At 38.4% G+C, this 22805-nt stretch overlaps 1 protein-coding gene and 1 long non-coding RNA gene across 2 annotated transcripts in view; one reads left to right on the forward strand and one right to left on the reverse strand.

The window, feature by feature from the left end:
- Positions 1–22805, reverse strand: part of tmem132e (transmembrane protein 132E) — a 505320-nt gene that overhangs the window by 305247 nt on the left and 177268 nt on the right. The gene's annotated exons all lie outside the window — the stretch shown is intronic.
- LOC121654237 lies at positions 17530–21184 on the forward strand. The gene is made up of 3 exons (XR_006012924.1): positions 17530–17612; positions 18659–18705; positions 20701–21184. It is a non-coding gene; the product is annotated as an uncharacterized LOC121654237 (long non-coding RNA).

Consider the following 22805-nt stretch of genomic DNA (forward strand, 5'->3'; position numbering starts at 1 on the left):
TGTTCTTAGCTGACAGGAGGCACCCGGTGTGGTTCAGAGATGCTATCAGACCTTGGCTGGGACCAGTGCTGATTTGACTTCTTGTTTTAAACCAGTCTGCCCATTCTCCTCTGACCTCTGACATCCACAAGTACTTTTATATAGACAACTCCAGCTCACTGGATATTTTCTCTTCTTCTGACTATTCTCTGTAAACCCTAGAGATGCTTGTGTGTGAAAATCCCAGCAGATCTGAGACACTCAGACCTCTCAGTTAGAACTTCAGCAAGTCGTCTTTATCATGTCTACTTGACTAAATGTGTTGTGTTGCTGCCCTGTGATTGGCTGATTGGATATCTGGAAGTTTAACAGGTGGACCTGATAAAGTGAACAGTGAATGTATAATACAAAATTTTCTTTAATCAAAGTTAAAGGTTCTGTTTTAAGACATTTGAGAATTAAAGAAAAATCCTCAGTCTTGAAGGTTAACACAGCTTTTGTCTTTTTGTTTCATCCAAACCCTCTCTCTTCCTCTCTCTCTCTCTCTTTCTCTCTCTCTCTCTCTCTTTCTCTCTCTCTCTTTCTCTCTCTCTCTCTCTCTCATTTCATCACTGTGAATAAAATATTATTAATACAAACTAAAGGCAACAAATTAAAGCCAACTGTTTAATCTCTAAAGACAAAAATCTTAACGCATCCATAAACATACAGTATCAGTGCCAAGTTAGATATCTGAGACTAATGAGGCTTTGGAACAAAGACTTTATCTGTTTTTAAAGCCTTTATAAAACTCCAAGAGTGAATCAGTACCATTATTTGTGTCCAAGTAAAGATTTGGTGATGTAGAAGTGAATGTATAACAGAAAAAAGCACACTAGTAGCAACCAGAAAAGATAACAACACAACCCAGAGAAGTGAAATGATTCACATTGATTCATGCCTTGTTCTGCAATCTTTTTTTTTTTTTTTTTTTTCACCAATGTACAAAATTAGTCCCAGGACATGATATATAAAGCATAAAAAACCTATTTATTTACTTAGTATAACACAGGAGCCATGTGGCAGCTCGCTATAGGAATTCACAAAGAAGCTTAAATCAGGTGTCAAAAAAACAATAAAGTCAGGCACACACATAGCCAGAGCATGCGGTGCTGCTTGAATACTGAATGGTCAGAACAGTTAACGTCTTCTTGACGAGGCCTCTTTTTCTGCCTCTTGTCAGTAATGCCATACAAAAATATATGAAGAATATCTTCACAACTACTGTAAGATCTGCATGTACAATCTTGTTCTCAAAGGAAACCTGAGATGTGAGATTACTACAGAAATGTCAGAATCAAAATATGTGTTACTGTGTCAGAGTAAATTCACCTGGAACACAGTAATCTCCCCCTAAAAGAAAAACACATTAATTTCAGTGAGAATCAAAGGATAGCAGGTGAATTAATCTAGGCATGTGTAAAGTAATGTCCTGTGAGGAACTGTGCTACAGTGAAAGGTAATAAAAAGTTTTCCAGGTGTTTTAACCCCTTAAGCCCGACGGACCCACCGGTGGGTCCAACAGATGTAACTACAAGTTCATGTGTGTAAAAAAGTTACTTTAGTGATGTAAGGATATTTTATTTATAATGTGTCTCAAAGAAGAATACCTAATGCCACTAAATCAACTCTCCGAGTGCATTTAGTCAACAAAGTATTTGTTTAATAACAACTTTAAAATACGTATGCAACAAACAACAGCGCCACCATAACGAGTAACACCCGAAACAAAATGCAACACAATGCGTGATCCGTTCACTCCACCCCAACATATTGGGTATCAAATGAAACTAGAAAAGCTGCATTTTCATATGATACCAAGCATAAAAAGATTTTAGTCAAGCACCTCACATCAGTCTCAAAACAAACACAAAGCTAACCTTCGCATATCACAGCAGCCTTATCAGATAGCATGTTTATCACTAAATACACCAAATCCCAAAGCTATTCTCACAAACAGCGATATTTTTTATTTCCTTACCTTTTTGTGGTCATTTTCAGTCTATCCACACTGTTCTTCGACCAAAACTCACAGCGTAGTAATCCATAATGGTGAAACTGCGTCATGCGCTAACATGTCATATGCTCCCATTCACAGCCATTTTGTTGTCTTGTTGTGGGTCTTGACAGTGTAAATAAAGTTTGGTCAAATTCTACATCTTACAAGTTTTCCAACATTATCTTTCACTTGAACGAGGCTTTACCTGTCAGGTATAAATGCTTGCGTGTAAACAAATGAGCATCATTGCCATTTTGCTGCAGTTACGCACATGGGCACACCGGATAGAGCGAATATCGAACAGAGTTCATTTCTTTGCTTCATTATAACTTTTTATCCATTTAGAACGAAGGATAAAAGCCATAAACATGTCCAAGAAATTACAAAAAACCAAATACACTGTGTTAGAAGCTCTGGAGGAAATACAGACACAGCACAATTTAGCACAGTTTGGGTATCCAAGTGGCCAAATGGAGAGTCCGCCTGGTACTATCCACACTAAAACCTGCATAAAAGCTATGAGCTTTGTTCTATTCTCATGAAACTTTGTACAGTTGTAGTCAAGGAGTTGCTGAATGCATGCAGTGGTATCTTTATGCACAGAATGATTTTTATCATGATGTTTTCATCTGTGTAAAAAAAAAAAACAATTAGGCAAGCATACTTTTTTATTTTTACCTATGGTTTATCACAATTTGCACAGGCATATTAACATTCACAATGTTTCTGACACTGGATTTAAATTGCATAGGGTCTTACTATCCATTGAGACCAATGTTTTGTATATTAACTTGAAGATTACAGAGTTATTGTTGATTTAATTTGGGTAGGTCTGTTCAGGCGAACTACACCTCTAAAAAACTTAGGGTTCAAGAGGTTAATAGAGGTGTTACACAGGTTAAAATGTGTCAGGAAGCGATCTGCCGACAATGATGATGATGGACACCTCTATCACTGGGCAGAGTCAGGAGATACCAGGGATAACACCCACATTCACCTTAGAAACACAATGAAGATCCAGAAAGAAGTGAAGCCCAAGATAGTCTATGATTGGAAGAGTAAACACTTAACTATAAAACCGCCTTTATCTCCATGGAAACCAGCAGGACCTGTATGATATATTTCAAACAAAAGCAAAAAGTACATTAGCAGAGATTTTTAGGTGGCAAAAAACTTATGACCACAAAATAGCAAAAGTAAGACATGATTCATGAGCTTGAGACTTTTTTCTTTGCTACTCTTTGGCTGCTAGCTCACAGAGTTTTTGTCACACATTGATGAGACAGACATCTTGGAAACTTAGCTTGGTTGCAATGTTTAGCTTAGTTTCTCCCCATCATTTTGGTATACGACATGTTAGGATTGCTGCTTCTTAATGTGTCCAAAGGTCTTCTGTACTCCTGCATAGGGGACTCTCATCAAGAAAAGGTTAATATCCTCAAACTTACTGAATCATGGTTGGAAAAATGTGGGTGACCTACTACAGATAAGTTAAAACCCTGCAAACTTCCTTCGTGCTAAATCGCATTAAGTCTAAATCAAAATTTGAAATGTAAACAACTAATTCTAATAATTATTATTTATTTATTTTTTTACTTACTCAAATTTGTTGACCAGAAGACTTCACAAACTGTTCATTTGTCACATGCTCCGCACATTTTGCACTTTTTGAGCACTGCTGCTCCTGCTAATTCGAGCTGCAGTGAGAAATCACTGCTTAAGTAATTTCTTCAGTACCCAAAAATGACATAATGTTTCTTCACCAAACTCCTCACAGCAGGGTCCCACTTACTTGCATGACTGGATGTTTATTCAAATACATTTATTTATATATTCATTTACATCAACAGACACTAAAGGGATGATAGAGAGGTGGGAAAAGGGGCTTTCGGTGGGGATGTCATTAGTGGGGCGCTCTGGATGTTGGGATTTCATTTCAGTCATTGCTTCCTGTGAGCAGAGATTCATCTAATCAGTCAAGTGTCATTCTCAAACAGAAACATCATCATGTACCAGTTGGTGATGTTCTCTCTTACTGATAAAAAAATAAATAAATCAAGCCACTTTAAGCCACTTCATCATCCAGATTTATTGATTCATAATCTCGCACATCCAGTCTACTTTTGTTATTGTCAATCTGCACACACGCTCATCCTTCTGCTCATCACAGGATTTCCAGATCAGACATGTGGGCCCACCAGAGGCCCAAAAAACATACTGCATTCGCTTGCAGAGAAATTTCTGATGTCTCATAAATTTCAATCTGAATATGTACGCGGGAAAATTAGTTTGTGTTGCAGAAAGCCATGAGCCCTCCAACTCCTGCATCTGCTCTGGCATTTTTATGATGATTACACATCCTGCTGATTTTTTGCTATGCTGCTTTGTAGTTACCCTCACACACAAATTTGCATCAAATTTAAGCTATCTTCAGTGTTTGGATGATTTGCATGATCTTGTTTGCTTTCTGACTGGGTGTGCACTTGACTGTCGGGACTTGAAAGAAACAGGGAGGGGGATCGTTGAGACAGATGATGAAAAATGGATGGCAAGAGACATAAAAGTCACTCTCTGCCAGCTCTCCTAACCTGTCAATTCTCCTAATTACAAATTAGCATATTATGATTTCCATTTCTTTACTCTTTTTGTGGCTGTAGTCTTGTTTTTCCCACCTTTGTGAAATATCCTGATGTGCATCACATAGTGTCTTATTGCTTTACCTTCCTTGGGTTACATTTGAAAAGTAAAAACAAATGTCCTTCTTCTTGTGCTCCAAGGCTAAGGAAAGATGTGAAAAGAATGAAAGAAATTTCATTGCTTTTTGCACAAATCTGAGAAGTGCAGGGCTTTGAGTATTTTTAACAACAGCCGTGGAGTATGTTTCTTTGCTGGAAGCTACAAGTTGAAGCGAAACAGCAAGCAAAAGCTGAGGTATGCCAAATAACACAATAGCTGGACTGAAAGTCAGGGGCCAGAGCCTGGACCTCAACAACATGGAAGTAGTGTGGAATGATCTGGACAGAGAAAGGAACAAAAGGCAGCCAATATCCAAAGAAGCACTTTGGAAAGTCTTTAAAGAAAGTCTGAAGAACTATTCGTAAAGATTTGATTTATGATTGTACGATTCAATAAATCACTGTACATCTTTCCCGATTTCCTGGCGAAGTGTCACAAAGTGCAGGGTGACTCGAAACTTGCAAAGTTTTGTATCAATTGTCAATTTATCAGGTCCACCTTGCTAGTACCAGGTTGGACATTTGTCCTTCAGAACTGCCATAATTCTTGGTAACATAGTGTAGATATACAAGGTGTTGGAAACATTCTTTAGAAAATGAGCATCTCCCATCCCACCACAACCCAAAGCTGCACTATTGGACTGAGATCTAGTATCTGTGGAGGATATTGGAGTTCAGTGAACTCACTGTCATGTTCTAGAAAGCAGCTGGAGATGATCTGAGCTTTGTGACATGGTGCATTATCCTGCTGGAAGTAGCATCAGAAGATGCTACACTGTGGTCATAAAGGGATGGACATGGTCAGCAACAATACTCAGGTAGGCTGTGGTGGTTAAACCAGGCCATGTTGGTACTAAGGGGCCCAAAGTAGGCCAAGAAAATATCCCCCACACCATTACACCAGCAGCAGCCTAAAGTGTTAATCCTAGACAGGATGGATCCATGTTTTCATGATGTTTCCATCAAATTCTGAGCCTACCATCTGAATGTGGAGCTGAAATGGAGACTCATCAGACCAGCAATGTTTCTCCATCTTCTGTTGTCCAATGTTGGTGAGTTTGTGTGAATTGTAGCCTCAGTTTCCTGTTCTTAGCTGACAAGAGGCACCTGTGGTCTACTGCTGCTGTAGCCCATCCGCGTCAAGGTTGGAAGTGTTGTGTGTTCAGAGATGCTGTTCTGCAGACCTTGGTTGGAACTGGCTTCCTTTCCGGAATCTTTGGGTTCGATTCTGGAGAGGGAGACTGAGAAATGGCTACCACATCCAATGAAGGCAGCAAATCACCAACTACCGACTTGGTAATGAAAAATAACAATACAAGACTTCATTCAAGGCCTTGAAATTGGAATCAGTACACTTTAAATCCATTAACGAGGATCCATTGGAGGAGAAGTCTGGTGTCAGCAGCCGTGGTAGTCAGCCAGATCCAACAGCATGCTGTACAGTTACTGCAGTAAAAAAGCTGGATTTCAGGATTGAGCTAAAGGTCCACCTTGACATGAGCTTATTTGACTTCCTGTTGCCTTTTTGTCATCTCCAACCAGTCTGCCCATTCTCCTCTGACCTCTGACATCAACAAGACATTCTGGTCCAGACAACTGCTGCTCACTGGATAACATTGATGTTGTAACTTTCTGTAAACCCTAAAGATGGTTGTGTGTTAAATACTCCACAAAGTCACAGTCAAAGTCCCTTAAACCCCTTTCTTCTTCATTCTGATTTGCAGTTTAAACTTCAGCAAGTCATCTTCACCATTTCTACATATACACTAAATATAATTAGTTGCTGCCAAGTGACTGGCCGATTAGATGTTTCCTTCAACAAGCTGTTAAAAGGTGGACGTAATAAAGTGGATAGTGAGTGGACTTACATGAGTGCACACGTTGTATGCAGCAAATACTGTAAAAAGTTGGAACTTTAAGTCAAGATTTTAAAGAAGTTTACATCCTCCTTTTTTTTTTTTTTTTTTTTTTTTGACTTGTCCTGTCCAGCATCATAGCAAGCAAAATGATGATCTGGTTGCTGTATCGTGCTGAACAGATTTGCTCTGCCAAGGGGAGGCCTATGGGTAAGGCTCCTTATGATAATCTGATTCATTTATTTATTTATTTACTTTGAATCACAGAATCTATGTAATCTTGCTGGACCTGACCGGAGGGGACAGAAAAAGATGGAAAATAGCAAAAAGAGCAAAAGGGAAAGAAGAAAGGAGACAAAAAGATCACAGACAGAAGGAAACGACCCTTCAATCCACACCATCACCAGACAACAAAGTTTACATCCTTCTAGTCAGAACAATCTGCCCTTACAGATGGGATTCAAGCCTTTATTCGAAGTATAAGTACATGCAATCAAGTGTCAGCATCACATTGTAAAGTACTTTGCAAATGATTTACTCCCATCTGCTCTGCAATGTGTCATAAACCCGAAAACAACAACTGGAAAATCAGAGAGAGCTCTCATTCATCTTCCAGCCGAAATGGCACCATACTGAGACGTCGTCTTCCATCTGCAGAGATAAAGGTGGCTGTCATCAATCAGCACACACCTTTTAGCTCCACTTTTAATTGCTTGTTGCTAATTTGGTGAAGAAAAATAAAATCTGTGTCAGAATTTTTTTTTTAAGGTTTCAGTTTGATGATGCTGGTTTCCATTGTGAACTTTTAGAATAGAAATGAGCTCAGAGCAGCAGAATCATCAACCTAAAGGGAAACAGATGAAATTAAGAGCTGTCAATGTGGTGCATTTAACATAGTCACGCTGAAGAAAATCAGCTCAAAACAGGATGATACTTCCACAAGCTCAAATCATGTGGAAGAGAGTTCTCCACTGTCTGGACTACCTCTAGTTTGATTTCAGTGCAATGTGAGAGTCTATAACTGTTTTGGTGCTGTTTTACTGTTCTATTTTCTCATTTATAAATCAGACATAAAAACAGATAGCATAGCTTTAGGATAAGGTTAAAAAAATAAAAAAATAAAAGAGTTCCTGTTTGCATATGTGCTGGTATGCCCCCTAGTGGTTTTCTATGGTGCAACAATAATGAGCTCAGAGTGAAAAAGTTTTTTCAGGAAATCTTGAGTTGTCTATACACCTAAAAAACACCAACCAGGCCAGAAATCTGAGTGTATTGATGGACTCAGACCTTAACTTTGTAATTCCCTTAATGTGTGTCTCAAAGTCGGCCTACTATCACCTTAAGAACATATCAAGGGTAAAAGATCTGATGTCTCAGCAAGACTTGGAAAAACTAGTCCATGCGTTCATCTTTAGTCGGCTTGATTATTGTAACAGTGTCTTCACAGGTCTACCTAAAAAAAACAATTAGACACCTGCAGCTTATTCAGAACTCTCCTGCTCGAGTCCTCACTAAAACCAAGAAAGTGGACCACATCAGTCCAGCTCAGAGGTCTTTACACTGGCTGCCTGTTCGTCAGAGAATAGACTTTAAAGTTCTACTGCTGGTCTATAAAGCTCTGAATGGTTTAGGACCAAAATACATCAGTGACCTCTTGACCCAGTATGAGCCTACCAGAACCCTCAGGTCATCAGGATCCAGTTTCTAATCAGTCCCCAGAGTCAAAACCAGACATGGAGAAGCTGCATTCAGCTTCTATGCTCCACATGTCTGGAACAAACTCACAGAAAGCCTCAAATCAGCTGAAACACTCCGTTTATTTAAATCAAGGTTGAAGACCCACCTGTTCTCTGCTGCATTTCACTAGTTTTTTTTTAGAAATCCAGATCTGCATTTGGTTCTTTTACGCTGAAATCTTAACTTTATTTCGTTATCTGAGCTTTTTCTTGCTGTATTTATGTAATCAATTTTATCTTTTTTAATCTTTTTTTTTTCCTGCACCTTGCTGTAATGTTTTTATGTTTTATGTAAAGCACTTTGAATTGTCTTGTACATGAAATGTGCTATACAAATAAATTTGCCTTGCCTTTCCTTGCTTTGAGTGATCCAAATTAGTGTTTCCCTTCGTTGAGACAGAGGTGGAGAACTGGATGTGATTTCCTCTGATCTGTGGAACTTGTAGAGTTCTTAGTTTAGAGTGGCTTTGCCACAGAAAAAAAAAAGAAATACAAAGCAGAATCAACCTAAGTAACCTCGTTTACAGTCAGCAGAAGACACAGTTTGTCAGGTGGTGGTAAAACCACTGAGGTTGGTTCTGTTGTTGAAACTAGAAAATTGACATGGTGGAAATCTTGTAATATACAAATGGAAAAATGGTCAAAGAGACAAACAGGAAAAATCACATATTTACATATTTGGTGGAGAAACAACAGACTGGATCCCAAGTTAAGTTGAACTGTATTTCTTATGTTGAGCCTCAAAGACCTGAACATACTACAGTAAAATATTTCTGAAATACAGCAATGGTCCAAAGAACAGAAAATGCATTTTTGACCAATTTTTCATTGAATCTGTAATATAATCTAATCAAAACTGCTGTGAAACATCAACTAATTACACAAAACAATCAACTGAAAACCAGTACTGAAACTTAAGTATCAGTAACTAAGGCTCATGTCCATCTTATCATACAAACTGTTCTCAACCGCAGCTGAAATCTGCCTGAATGTATGCATGGTCTGATATGGATGCTGGCATTTCTGAATGATTACCATCATCATCTACAGAAATCCCCAGTGAGCTTTCCATCATTCCTCAGCGTTTCCTGCACTGAATCCAACATCTAAGCGTTCTCCATCACACTCCACTGACTATGTGATTTCCTGTTGGCTTTCTGCTTCAGTTGTGCAGTAGCCCAAAACTGCAGCTTCAGTAAATATATTTCTTACACTCTACGCCGTAATATCGTGTTCCATAAGGACATCACCATGAGTCATAGCTGCAGCTCAGCGTGGAATACTTGTGACGTATTGCAAGGTTACTGATTTGGTCCAGATCCAGGAATTTTCAGTACAATCAGAGCCAGTAAGTGTTGTAAAGAATGAGACCTTAATAAATGACGCCTCCAACAGAGAGGTCGTCCTTGGCAAGGCTATTACAGTTATCAGGGTCAAGGCAAGAATGGATTATCACAATGTCTTATTTCTTGTCATGGGCAGACATTCACACACACACACACACACAGGTTTAATAAGACACAAATACCTGTTGCTGCATTTTACTGCTGTAGGTTAATTGCCTATGAAGTCAAAAAGTTCCTCTAAGACAGCATGGTAATACTCACAGATCAGTCACAACATAAAAACCCATTACAGCTGAGGTGAATAACAACGATCACCTCTATGCTAGTAAATCTTGAGTTCCGACATTCATGTGGATGCTAATTGGACACGTCCCAGCAAAAAGCACAAAACATTAATGTTGCCTTTGAGGCCATGCACCTAAATAATGGTAAAATACCCAAGAAGGCCAAAATCCGCCCAAGAACAAGTCGGTAGAGAAAAGCAAGCAGAAGGTTTTGACCTGTTGTCTACATTCAAAGCACTGCCCCAGACTAACTTTTTACACTGGCTGCACTGGTGTGCCTAACTTTTTTATCGGGGTGCACTCCAATTTTCACAGTATCACTCTCAGCACCTTGTTTTAGTACATTATAAGGATTGAGGTATACGTTATGAGGTATCGAGACACACAGCAATTTTTAGCTGCACTGAACTCAAACTTTGAAATTGCTCATGAGGCTGTGCTGCTTCTGGAAAATTTTAATTAGTTATCTACTTGGACTTGAAATTTGTGGAAGGCAACTTCTCTTTGTTTTTATTACTTGCCACATTTATGTCTGTTCAGACAACTAGTTCTTTTTTTTTAATTCACAACAGCCCCACCTATTAGTAATGTTGTTGACAACTGATAGTTTTCTTTCCACAGATCTTCAGGGCAGCCTGTAGGTGCAGCTCAAACATTTGGTGTGAGTTTGATGGAGGCTGCTCTGGTTTTCTGGTGACTTTTATCAGCCAGTATATTCTCAGCCTGATGCTTCACCAGAAACAGATGCAGATCTTTCATTTTTTTATAGAGCATTTTATTTAGTGTTCATTCATTCATTTTCTGTACAGCTTAGTCCAATTCTGGGTCGCGGAAGCTGTAGTCTATCATAGCAATTAGCAGGTGAGAGGCAGGCAGTGTTGTGCTAGTTAATGAAAAAAAGTAGCTAGTTACCTAATTCGAAAAGCAACTCAGACACTTTGTTGGTGTGTTACTGTTTAGTTACTTTTGTAAAAGAACATTCTTAAAAAATATCCCATTATTATTGTTATAATTTTATTAGGCTACAATGTTGAACAAAGTATAGACAAACAAAAACACAATTTTTCCACACTCATTAATTATACTTAAGACAGCAAATTTATTTGAAATAAAAAATAGAAATAAAATGTAAATAATGTAATAAAATACAACAGCTGCTCAAAAATGATATTTTTACTGCATATTGAGCCCTCCTTTCTCCCACTCTTTATTATGTATATTATATTTACATATTTCCAGAGTTATTTCACAAGGGCTTCACAAAGGAGGCAGACGAAGCCCAAGTAAGCAACTACACTTAAGAAAACAAGCACAAAAACCCGCAACTAATTACAAGCGGCTCACAGAAAAACAAGCCCAACAGTGACTTTGCAACACTTCCCATGCCGTGCTGCATCACTGCTGTAAACAGGAAGAAGCTCACAGCTGCTGGTCATGACATATAATTTAGCTAGTAATGGAGTAATGCACCATAGGGTAATGTTAACTGAGTTACTTTATTTAAAAAGTAATGCATCAGAGTACTAGTTACTAACAAAATCAACGGTAGGCAGGGTACATAGCGGGATAAACAACCACTCACACTCATTCCTTGGGAGAATTTAGAGTGAAAAACAAACCTAACATACATGTTTTTTGGCCTGGAGTACCTGGAGAGAACCCATGCATCCACAGGGAGAACATGCAACTCCGAACAGGAAGGCCACTGTTTGAACCCACAACCGTGGCTCGAACCAGTGACCTCCATGCTGTGAGGTCATGGTGCTAACCACCACACCCCTGTGCAGCCTCACAGTGTTGAATTTTTTAGCCTCTTAGCCTTTGCTGAACTTCTGGGGAAGAGTGACTTTCAGGGAGAAAAAAGTCCAACATCCAGACCAGGAAAATGTTAGTCGTACCAGAGCAACCAAGAATAAGTTAGCTGGTCACATTTAGTGCCACACACCATTTAATTTTTGACCCAATTTGGGAAGAAACATTCCTTTTTTAATAAAGTAATTGTACAAAAGCATACACAGAATATCTAACATGTGGGTTTTGATTACTTTGAGTAGATCTGTGTCTCAAAACACAATTTTGGGGAAGAAGGCAAAATGTCTTTATCCATGTAATTCCAAATGATTACTCCTCTGTCAAACGCACCCAATCGTATTAAAAGGCACCATAGGTTTGAAATAAAATTCAAATTCAAATTCAAATTTTATTTATAGAGCACTTTCATGTGCAAAGCAACACAAAGTGCCATACATTATAAAAACAAATTATGCATATTAAAACAACATTTAAAAGCCTTCACACACTAAAGAATATAACAAAAAATAAAAGACACACCTCATAATAGTTCACACACAATCACACACAAACTCACACACATACAAAGCTCATGTACACTTCCCCAACCCACCCATATCCCATTCTGTAGAACATGAACTCCCATCCCTAGTTACTGTCTCTGAACTTAATGTAAGTATATAAATAATAATAAATGAAATAAAAGAAAATTATGTCTGTAAAAATGCCACAACTGGGGCAACTTGACCAGGATCGTACCACTAGACTATCTGCGGCAGGATGAACCACCAGACAAGCTGCCAGAGCAGTAAATGTCCATCATAAACAGCCGCCTGCACCAGCATTTTTTAGCCAGAGAAACAACAGCGGATTAGCTGCGACCTGGTTGACTTCAGCCAGCACTAACTGGAGGATGGCAGGTTGTCGGTTCATGAAGAGGCGTATTACTGGCACCATCAACACAGACTAGGGGTATACTTATCATCCATCATGCCTCTTTCATGCTGTTATGTCACTTCAACCATGTCTGGTTCTCTTGTTTCTTATTATTTTTGGTCCTTTTTCCTTTGTTTTTTCTCCTCAGGATATTCTTTAAAAGGGTTTAGAAGCACTATGTTGTGGCCATTTGCATACAGCAGAAACTATGCCAGTGATTTTACAAATAGATGTTACAGTGCATTAGTAAGTCTCTTGAGTGCAACCTGACAGACCCCAAGAAGCCTCATCTACAGCGACCCTTCATCATAGAAAAACCCAGATGATTCAAGAAACATTCTGATGGGTCGGAGCAGATTCTGTGGCATAAAAGGGAAAATGCCTAATGCTGAAAAAGTGGTTCTATTATAGAGGCTGAAGATCAAAGTAAAGTCAAAGTCAGCTTTATTATCAATTCTGCTGTACATACAAGATATACAGAAGAATTAAAACTGTGTTTTGCTTTTTTCCTGTACAGTGTAAATAAAATAAAATAAAATAAAATAAAATAAAATAGATGAATAGAAAATAGAAAAAATATAATACAGAAAATATAGAATATAAAATACAAAGTAGCTTTCTGAAATATGCATAACCATATGCATGATAATATATATGCATGATAATATCTGTACACAAAGACCTCACAGAGGTCTGCATGCTGGTGCATGGTGGGCAAAGCTGGTGGGTTTTGGTGGGGAAGGGGGGGGGGGGGGGGGGGGTCCTTTATCAGTGTGGGAGTTCAGAGCTGGCCTATGGACTCTGGTATCTATTCCCAGATGGTAGGAGACTGAACAGGAGGTGTGAGGAGGGAATGGAGTCAGTGGCGATGTTAGTAGCTTTCCGGGGAGTGGGACAACGATGATTCTGTGGGCTGCATTCACTATCCGCTGTAGGGTCTTCTTGTTTTTGGCCGTGCAGCTGCCTACCAGATAGTGATGCAGCTTGTCAGGATGCTTTCTATGGTGCATCTGTGGTCATGATGGGGATCGATGCTCCTTCTCTCCTCAGTTTTCAGAGGATTTATAGTCTCTGCTGAGCCTTTCCTGCTCCAGGTGAGGTCATCAGAGACGTGCACTTCCAGGAATTTGGTGCTGCTGATATTCTCTAGGTAATAATGTCATCAAAGTCAGACTTACCTGAAGAGACTTTACTGTTTGACTCGTCCAAATGAAAAGAATCCAGTAATGTGTAATTCACAGATCTCTAACTGTTAAATAAGAAAAAACAATTAAAATTGTCCTTTGAATGTCTCTTCCTCTTCTAAATCATAGTAAAAAAATAAATAAATCATAAATCGAGAATCATTTGAACCTTATCAAATAGGAAATGTTAAATAGTCAATGCTAAAGTTTTAACTTCAGCAAAATGATTAATTAAGGATGTTTTTAATACACAAAACTGGATGTATATAAACCTAACCAAGTTTTTTTTTCTTTGTAGCCACTGCATGACTGAAAAATGGTTAAGGAATGAGTCATAACAGTAATTACTATCTAAGATACAGTCAGATCCATTTATCATTGTAAAAAGCTGAACCGTGATAATATCTTGACAACATGAAGAGAGCAACAGTGGGTGTAGAACCTTTAGCCAATTTCTATAAGTGTGTTAAAGTCAGCTGACAGCTTAGGAGGCCTGAACAGCCTGATAAATGGAAAAGAGCTCTTAGCAACAAAGAACTTGAGAGCTATGTGACATTTGTCTTGGATTAGTCTGGTGTGAGCAAAAATACAGTACCAAAATGAAGTGTGTCTGGAGGAAGTCAAAGCATGGCTTTTATTCTGTCCACGCAAGAAAAGTACTGAACAAATTAATCCTGGAGGAAAACTTTGTGACAGAACTGTCAAAGAGAAAATTGATGCTTGCAGATAATTGGCAACCTGCTTCTCTCACACCGATGAAGATTAATGTTGACACAAACAAGGGATGATCAAAGATGCTGTCAATCTTTAGAACAAAACAGAAAACATTCAAAAAGATGGCAGGATTCATCACATCCTTCAGGCATCACTTCCTGGGGTGTTAGCAGCTGAACAATTAAGTTGGTTCTGGTGGTCTGTAACCTCTTTCTCTTCTGCCTGGAGCGCCATATTCTGGATTTAACTGTATTTGATCTAAAGATGCATTATATTCTATTTATTGAAGGTTTCTGCACTTGGCAGCCAGTGGCATCAATGTGACTTGAATATATGAAGCTTTTGTTGTGCTTATTGTGTTGCGATTTCCCTCAGAGATGAATAAACTACACCTCATGATCATTCATTTGTTAGACCAGCAGAACTGAAAAAAGAGATTTGATTGTGTCAGTTTGTGAGTATTGTTGCTAACCATGTCCATCCCTTTATGACCTCAGTGGAGCATCTTCTGATGCTACTTCCCAGCTGGGTACTAGAATGTGGACCTGATAAAGTGGAAAATGAGTGTATGTTGTAATAGATTTATTAGACTTGCAGACCAAAAAGAAAGATTCAATAACCTCAGCATCGTTCAATTATAATCATATTGTTCTGCAATCTATATCTACTATTATGTTATTGTTATTTCAACCAGAACTTTCAAAATAATATCCTGCAAGTTGTGATTTCAGATGTTCATTGTTCTTATCTAAAAGCAGTGAGTTTGGTTTGTGCTGAAGAAGACTGCAGTCCAGCAGGCTTAGAGTGTTTTACAATGCAGAAAGACTAAATCTATCCATGTTCTAAGAAGTGCATTGAATTGCTGGCCTCTGATGTCAACAGCACAGATGTTTAATCATACACACAGCAGGGAAGTACCTGGGTGGCATCCAGTGGGTGGAAGAAATCTGAGTGTGGGATAATGAGGTTGCTAATGGAGAAAACATGTTTACGTACACAAAATACAACATTATCCTTCATGACAATAAATAATCTTGCCTGCTCCTCGTTTTATCTTGTCAGAAACTAACTGGTAATTAGTTTCTGTCAAAAAATTGACCTAGGTGGGTACATGAAAAATGATGTGTCTGCTTCATTCGTGTCACAAACAAAACAAAACAAAAAAAAAGTATTCACGTCCAGCAGCGTTTTTTTATGATTGTTACACAAAAAACTGGACAGACTGGAGAAAAAGGTCAAAGGACTTCTGGTGTCTAAATACTGAACACTGTAGCATTCCTAAAGTCAAGCATTTACTTTTTAAACCATGTGCCTAATTTTCACAAATGATGCAGGCTTGGAACTGTGAAGTGAAGCCAAATTCAAATAATGGATGCCGTCAAATTCTCCTAACTGGATTCCTGCCTTTGGATTTTATAAAAGATTGCCTCAAATGTTTTCATGAATTTCCATCATGATCAAGCTTCATATGGATTTTTGATTTTCAAAATGTTTGTCCATCACAGCCGTCTTTAAGTCAAGCTGCCAAACAGGAAGTGACAGCTGCTTTAAAACTAATCACGCTACATCTGATGTTTTCACAACCCTACTTCAGGCTACGCATGCTGAGTAGCTAGCATGCTGTATGCCAGTTTATAGGCAGTTCATTTCACAACCTTCTGCAGCATTTTTAGCCGGTTTCTGATTTAGAAAACAAAAGTAGAAAACAATTATATTGCTGTGTTTAGACTGTTTAATCCTCTTAAAAATGTGCATCTCTTATACAGCTGTAAAAATGACCTACCTGTTGGAGGGGTGAAGCCTGCAAATCAGTCCACCATCTAGTTACTTTTCACATTCAGCAGATTTTGTAGCTTACATACTGCATACATAGGCTAAATCAGGCTAAATCAGTACACACTACTAGTATAGTATTAGCATGAACATATATGGACTCAGAACCTCAAACAAAGGGTGGCATTAAACCAAAAGAGTGTGTCTTTTTTTTCCCCTAACACTCTTAGTTGTCGTGTCAAAGCCAGGTTGACAAGTATGTCAACATGTCATGTGAGGCATCTAAACTGGTCACATGGAATGAGAGAATAACATAAACATGGATCTGAGTCCTAACAGGAGCTTTACGGTCAGCTTCTGCTCACATCTCTGTGGGCGGGGTCTGGGCTTGGCTGGAGTGCAGCATTTGAGGATGTGAACTGTAGATTTCCTCAAACCCTGCTGACCAATAAAATGTAATCTGTAATGTTAACTGAGTTTATGTCTCAGACCAAAGCCACAAGCTGAGGACATGAAGCAGCGTGGCTGGCTCTGACTGCTTTAAAACTTTGTTTTTAGACACATGGCTGGATGGAAATTATGCTTCTCTTTTCCCCATCTTATCGCATTTCTTCTGAAACAGCACCTCCGAGTGCAGGAACAAGGCCTCTGCCTGGTCCTATTTGGCCTGTTCACTCACTCCCTTGCCACAGGCAAAGTTTGTCCCCCATAAAGTACTACTGTAGCTCACATTTACGCCAGTTTTCTTGTTTTTCTCTTTCTAACTTAACCAAGTGAACCTAAAAAGGGATGATAGCATGACTGAAATTCACTCACTTACACTGACAGTCAGATAATTTACTTTTGAGCACCACTTACTGTACCCAGTGACTTTGCACATTCCCTAACTTTCTATAAATAATAATATTTCTTAGATGAACAACTTAAATGTAATGGATGGCAGCTAGTGACAAGATGCAGAAGAGCTCGAGCCTGTGAAAAATGTTGTTGAAGGGGAAATTATTTACACTGTGAAAGCCGGCGCCCGGTCTGTTCACTATTTTATGGAAAGGCTTTGTGAACAGAGCTGGCAGGCACGAAATGTTTATAGACAAACAAGAGCGAGGGCACTCACGTAGGACACATTTACTAAATAACACAAGAGCTGGGTGAGCAGACGTGCAGATCTGATAAAGAAGAGTGACAGCATTTATAAAAATTAGATTCAATATCCCCGGAAGAGTGAGAGCTCAATACACAGGTAAGTGTTTCCAAAATTAGATAAGAGAAGAGAAAGTGGAGGATGTGCAGAGGGGGCATTTAATATATTTGATGAGACGTGGGAGACTACAGCTGGGTGGTGGTGGTGGTGACTTTAAACAAGCTTCTGCTGTTATCTGCCACATCACATGTAAGCAGACTTGTGTGGTTACATTATATTTCAGTCTTCAGCTAACTGATGACGATAAATACATGGCACCTTTTACTTTGTGCATCATGCCATATTTATAAGCTTTAAGAGTACAGACTGTAAAACAAAGGATTTTTAAGACTGTTGGAAGTGTTGATCAACATTTTCTAACAATATGTCACCAATTTTCTTTTTGGTTTAAAGTTTAATACAAATATTTGGCAGCATCAGTGTGAAACAGAACAGGAAATGTGGACATTTAAGGTTCTACAATTCATAATTAAAAAAAAAAAAAAAGAAAAACAATATATCAAATAACTATACACAAAAAATGATGTACACATAAGCTTACTTTTATTTGGTTTTGCTGTCCACATCTTCATAGATTTTTTTCATTCTCACTGCTGCTAAAAGCGTCTTTCTGAGCTGCGGCAGTCATCAGTTTTGTTTCTGCTCCACAGTACCTGCCCACAAACAAATGGCTGGAGAGCAAAGTCAAGCACTTAGTAGCTAATGAGCCATGTATTTCTGCCACAAACAGGGAACTACAACAGGGCTAAAAGGGGGAGAAAAAAATGGTGAATATTCTCTGCATCTGCTGAATGTGAAACTTCAAATGTAAAGATAATCATATGTATGTTGTTAACAACATACATGTGACTATCTTGACATTATGATTTATTTTTTTCTGCTGATTCATCAGCACATTTATACATATTTATGTCTTAATCAATTATACAGAAAATGAGTCAAAAGTTCAGCCTTTTTAAACGCTGTGAGTGGCTGAGAGAAAAATGAGAAGCTAAAAACACAGACTGGCAATTTAAAATGTATAAATGTTCACAAAAGTATGCTGAAAAAGTAGATATTACTTTTAACTGTGGGTTTTTTTGCAGGTTAGAAGTTCAGCCCATGTCTGATTGAACCGATGACATCCACACAGGTAATAAAATGCTTGTCTTCACTTCATGTTTGCAACATCTTATCTGGAGCCTATTTGGTCTCAGGAGTGTCCGCAGTGGATGAAAAATAACATGGTTTGTTCTATGATGAGTCCTGTGTGGCTTTAAAGACCAGCAGTACAGCTAAATCATCTTTTTTTATTATTATCACAAAAAGTGTATATGGCTATTGTGTTACAGATTATGAAGACTGTTAGGTGGAGGGGAAACCTAAACTATAAAACCAATTCTTTTACTGTGGATTTCAGCTTTTTTTACTGTAAATGCCTGAACACTTACCATTAACTGCTGACCTCACAAAAGTTTGAGTGTTCATGCATGGGGTGGGAGACGGGGTTGCTTCAGACAGAATCTGCTAAGTTAGCATTCACAGAAATATTTTGAAATTATTTGTACTGTTTATTGTAAGTTGGCGCAAAATGCATTTTGAATAAATGAAGAGAACAGAGAAGAGAATAACTTAGAAAATGAAAAATGAAAGAGTGGCTGGTTTTAGTGCTGAGGGGAAAACAGGAAAGATTTTTTATGCATTTCTGAAAGAATAAGATGCATGAGAAATATTTAATTTTGCTTCTCAGCTTATTATAAATTTAAAGTATTGTATCACATTGTCTTCACGTTCATCGTGATATTAACAACATTTTGGACATTTTTGGACATGTGGACAAATGTAAACTGCCTTGTGAAAACTGGACTCTTCATCCCATTTGACTGACTCCATGATGTCCATTTACAAGAAACATTTTCTTAGTCATAGTCAATTTTTGTCCAAAAACAGCCTCAAATTCTAATTTAATATTTGTAATTACAGAAACAAAATGAAATTCTCATTTTGCTTTTTGCATATTACCAAATTTCTCCAGACATACTGTACTTAAAACCTACTTTTAAAATCTAGAACAAGAGACAGAGAAAGAGGGTGAGATGACATCTGTTGTCAAATGTCAGCAGGTGTGTGAAATCTGATAACTGTTGACAAAACATCCTTTAACCACAGCTGAAATTAGGATGCAGTGCTGAAGATAAAACCATTATTTTGTGAACACTATATTATCTGGTAAAATGAATCCAGCTCATTACAGAAGCTCTAAACTGAAACAAGCTTTATTGACTTTTAAAATAAGTGATAACAGGGATGATTAGGCACTCACCCTGCACTCCCACTCTTCACCTGCCACCAGAAAGCAATTGATTATCTATGGTTCACCTCTAGTACATGCCTGCCCACACTATAGCCTGGACTCATTAAGTTGGCAAAAAAAAAAAGAAATATATATATACATATATATATTTTTTTCTTTAAGAACTTAAATAAGACGCCATACGTATCATGTAAATACCAATACCAGTGATGAGAACATTTTTCACAAAAATATTCAAGAGGAGGTAGGAGGGATGTTAGATAGGCGCAGCACTTTTAAACACTCATGCATCCATGATGAGTGTCTGTCTAAGACAGACACATGAAAATAGCTCTGATTTAGCTTAATTTAATAACATCACAACACTTGCTTGTATCACATTTCTCAATTTATGGTTGGGTTTAGGAAATTATTTTATTTAGAGTTAGAAAGAAATCATAGTAATCGGTAAAATGCACTGCTAAAAAATTAAAGGGAACATAAAATTATTAACCATGTGATTCAAAGTCAAACTCACTTCTGGGATGTCAATCTTTCCAGTTAGGAAGTAACACTGATTATGAATCAATTTCACGTGCTGTTGTAGTAATGGAACAGACAGCAGGTGGAATTAAAATGCAATTAGCAAGACAACCCCTATAAAAGAACGGTCATGCAGGTGGTGGCCATTTCCCTGTCTTCATCCTTTCTGGCTGATTGCATTTTGCCAGTGTCTTCACCACTAGAGGTAACATGAAGCGGTGTCTGCAACCCACAGACAGCTCAGGTAGTGCAGCTCATCCAGGATGGTGCATTAAAAAGCGCTGTGGCAAGAAGATTTGCTGTGTCTCCCAGCACAGTGTGGAGTACATGGAGGAGATACCAGGAGACAGGCCCGTATACCAGGTCGTATAAGGACAGCAACCAGCAGCAGGACCGCTATCTGCTCCTTTGTGCAGGAGTAACAGGAGGAGTACTGCTAGAGTCCTTCTGATGCAGGACAATGCTCTGGCACATGCTGCTGGAGGGTGTCAGCAGATCCTGCATGATGAAGGCATTGATGCTTTTGACTGGCCTGCCCATTCATCAGACCTGAATCCAGTCTAGCACCACTGGGACATCATGTCTCGTTCCATCCACTGCTGCCGTGTCGCACCACAGACTGTCCGGGGATTGACTGGTGCCCTGATCCAGGTGTAGGAGGAGATCCTGAACATCTGGTCTCATCAGAAGCATACCCAGACATTGTAGAGTGCATAAAGGTACGTTGAGGCAAAACACACTACTGATCCTTACTTTGAGGTTTGATCTGATCTTTCCACTTTTATTGTAAGTAGGATTCCGAATCACACTCAGTTATTTTGTTCTTAGAACTTTCTACTATGTAATGAACAATGATTTTCAACTGGAATATTTTAATAATCAAGTTCTAAGATGTGTTGTTTAATTGTTCCCTTTCCTGTTTTGAGCAGTGTACATTTGTTGTGCAATGTAACCGCCACCATTATGGACATAATTTTGCTTATTGTTTTGCTGGCTAGAGATCTCCGGCACCCCCAAGTGCTATCTCCTATATTGTCACCAGTTTCTCAGGAATGGTAGTGTGTAACTGTGGGGTAAATTGTGTTGGATAGTTTCCCTTTAGGTGATCTAAGGAAATTCTGCAGACATTTATATCCCGCCCTTACAAGCCAGCCACAAAATGTAGTGTTTATTCAGAGACTATAAATGGTAAATCTATAACGATCCATGATACCACAATTATTTATCAGATTTTCATCATTAAAAAAAAAAAATAAATCACCATCAATATTTTGTTTCTAATGGACCTCTATTTTGACCCATAAATTATGATAAATCCACTTCCTTTCAAACTTTCCATCAATCAGAGAGTTTAGATTGATGGTAATATCCCATCAGGAGCAGCCTAGGTTCAACCAGTGAGCAGAAAGTTCTGTGTGTGTCTGAAAAAAAGAAAAATAATGCTCCTCTATGGTTGTAATAAAGCCAAGAAGACGTGTTTTATGCACGGTGGTGCCAGAAAGCAGCTGAGTTGGATTTGGGTCAGTGAGGATAGCAGGTAAATAGTAGCAGGAATAACTGGAAATGTGGAAAACGTATTTAATGTAAACAGTTTCCTTTGTGTGTTTGTTTCAATGCCAATATTTTTTCTCCTAAAAACCATAATGTGAGAGAATGATGTGCAGATGAGAAAAGGCTTGGTTACTGTTGATCTGTGTTATTTCTACAAAGTTCTGTTATCAGCTTTGTTTTCTTGTTCTGGCTGGCCTTTATGCTGCTATATCTATTCATAAATTAATTATATATCAATTTAGCATCATGATCTGAGGCTGTCTTGAAAAAGATCATTTCAGGATGTTGACTGGGATTAAACTGATTAAGGCTTTATATGCAAAAAAATAAAAAAAAAAAAAAGGGAAGAAGAAGAAGAAAATGTGGAGCTGCAGCAAAGCTGGCAAAAAATGGCTTGGAGCTTGGAGTTTTAAGGGTTAATGGACACCAAAGCAGCTTAACTGAACTGCTCTGATACATTCAGGGAAATATTTTGTTATTACAAATATGTATTTTGTAGAAAACCTGAGTAGGATGTGTATTAAGTGGTCACACACAGCAATCCTGCTTCTCCTCACTTTAATTATTACTAGAAGTCATCCTGTGTGAAGACTGGCAACAACACAGTTTGTGTGATTTGCTTTTGCCTTCTCTAGTTCATAAGTGAAATGAGCCAACTCCAAACACCACCCGTCTGATCGACTGTTGGCTAATCAGCCAATGTAATTAAAAGGTACTGAGCTTCTGTGCCTTTGTAAATTTGAGCAACCAAACAACAGCTGCGTGGCAGCATCCTCGTTTTCAAACACTCCCGGGACAAGAAAAGTAAGACAACATATTTGATTAATGAGATTATATTATCCATTCAGGCAATGTAATGTTATCTA

The sequence above is a fragment of the Melanotaenia boesemani genome, chromosome 15 (genome assembly GCF_017639745.1).
Source record: "Melanotaenia boesemani isolate fMelBoe1 chromosome 15, fMelBoe1.pri, whole genome shotgun sequence".
Classification (NCBI taxonomy): Eukaryota; Metazoa; Chordata; class Actinopteri; order Atheriniformes; family Melanotaeniidae; genus Melanotaenia; species Melanotaenia boesemani.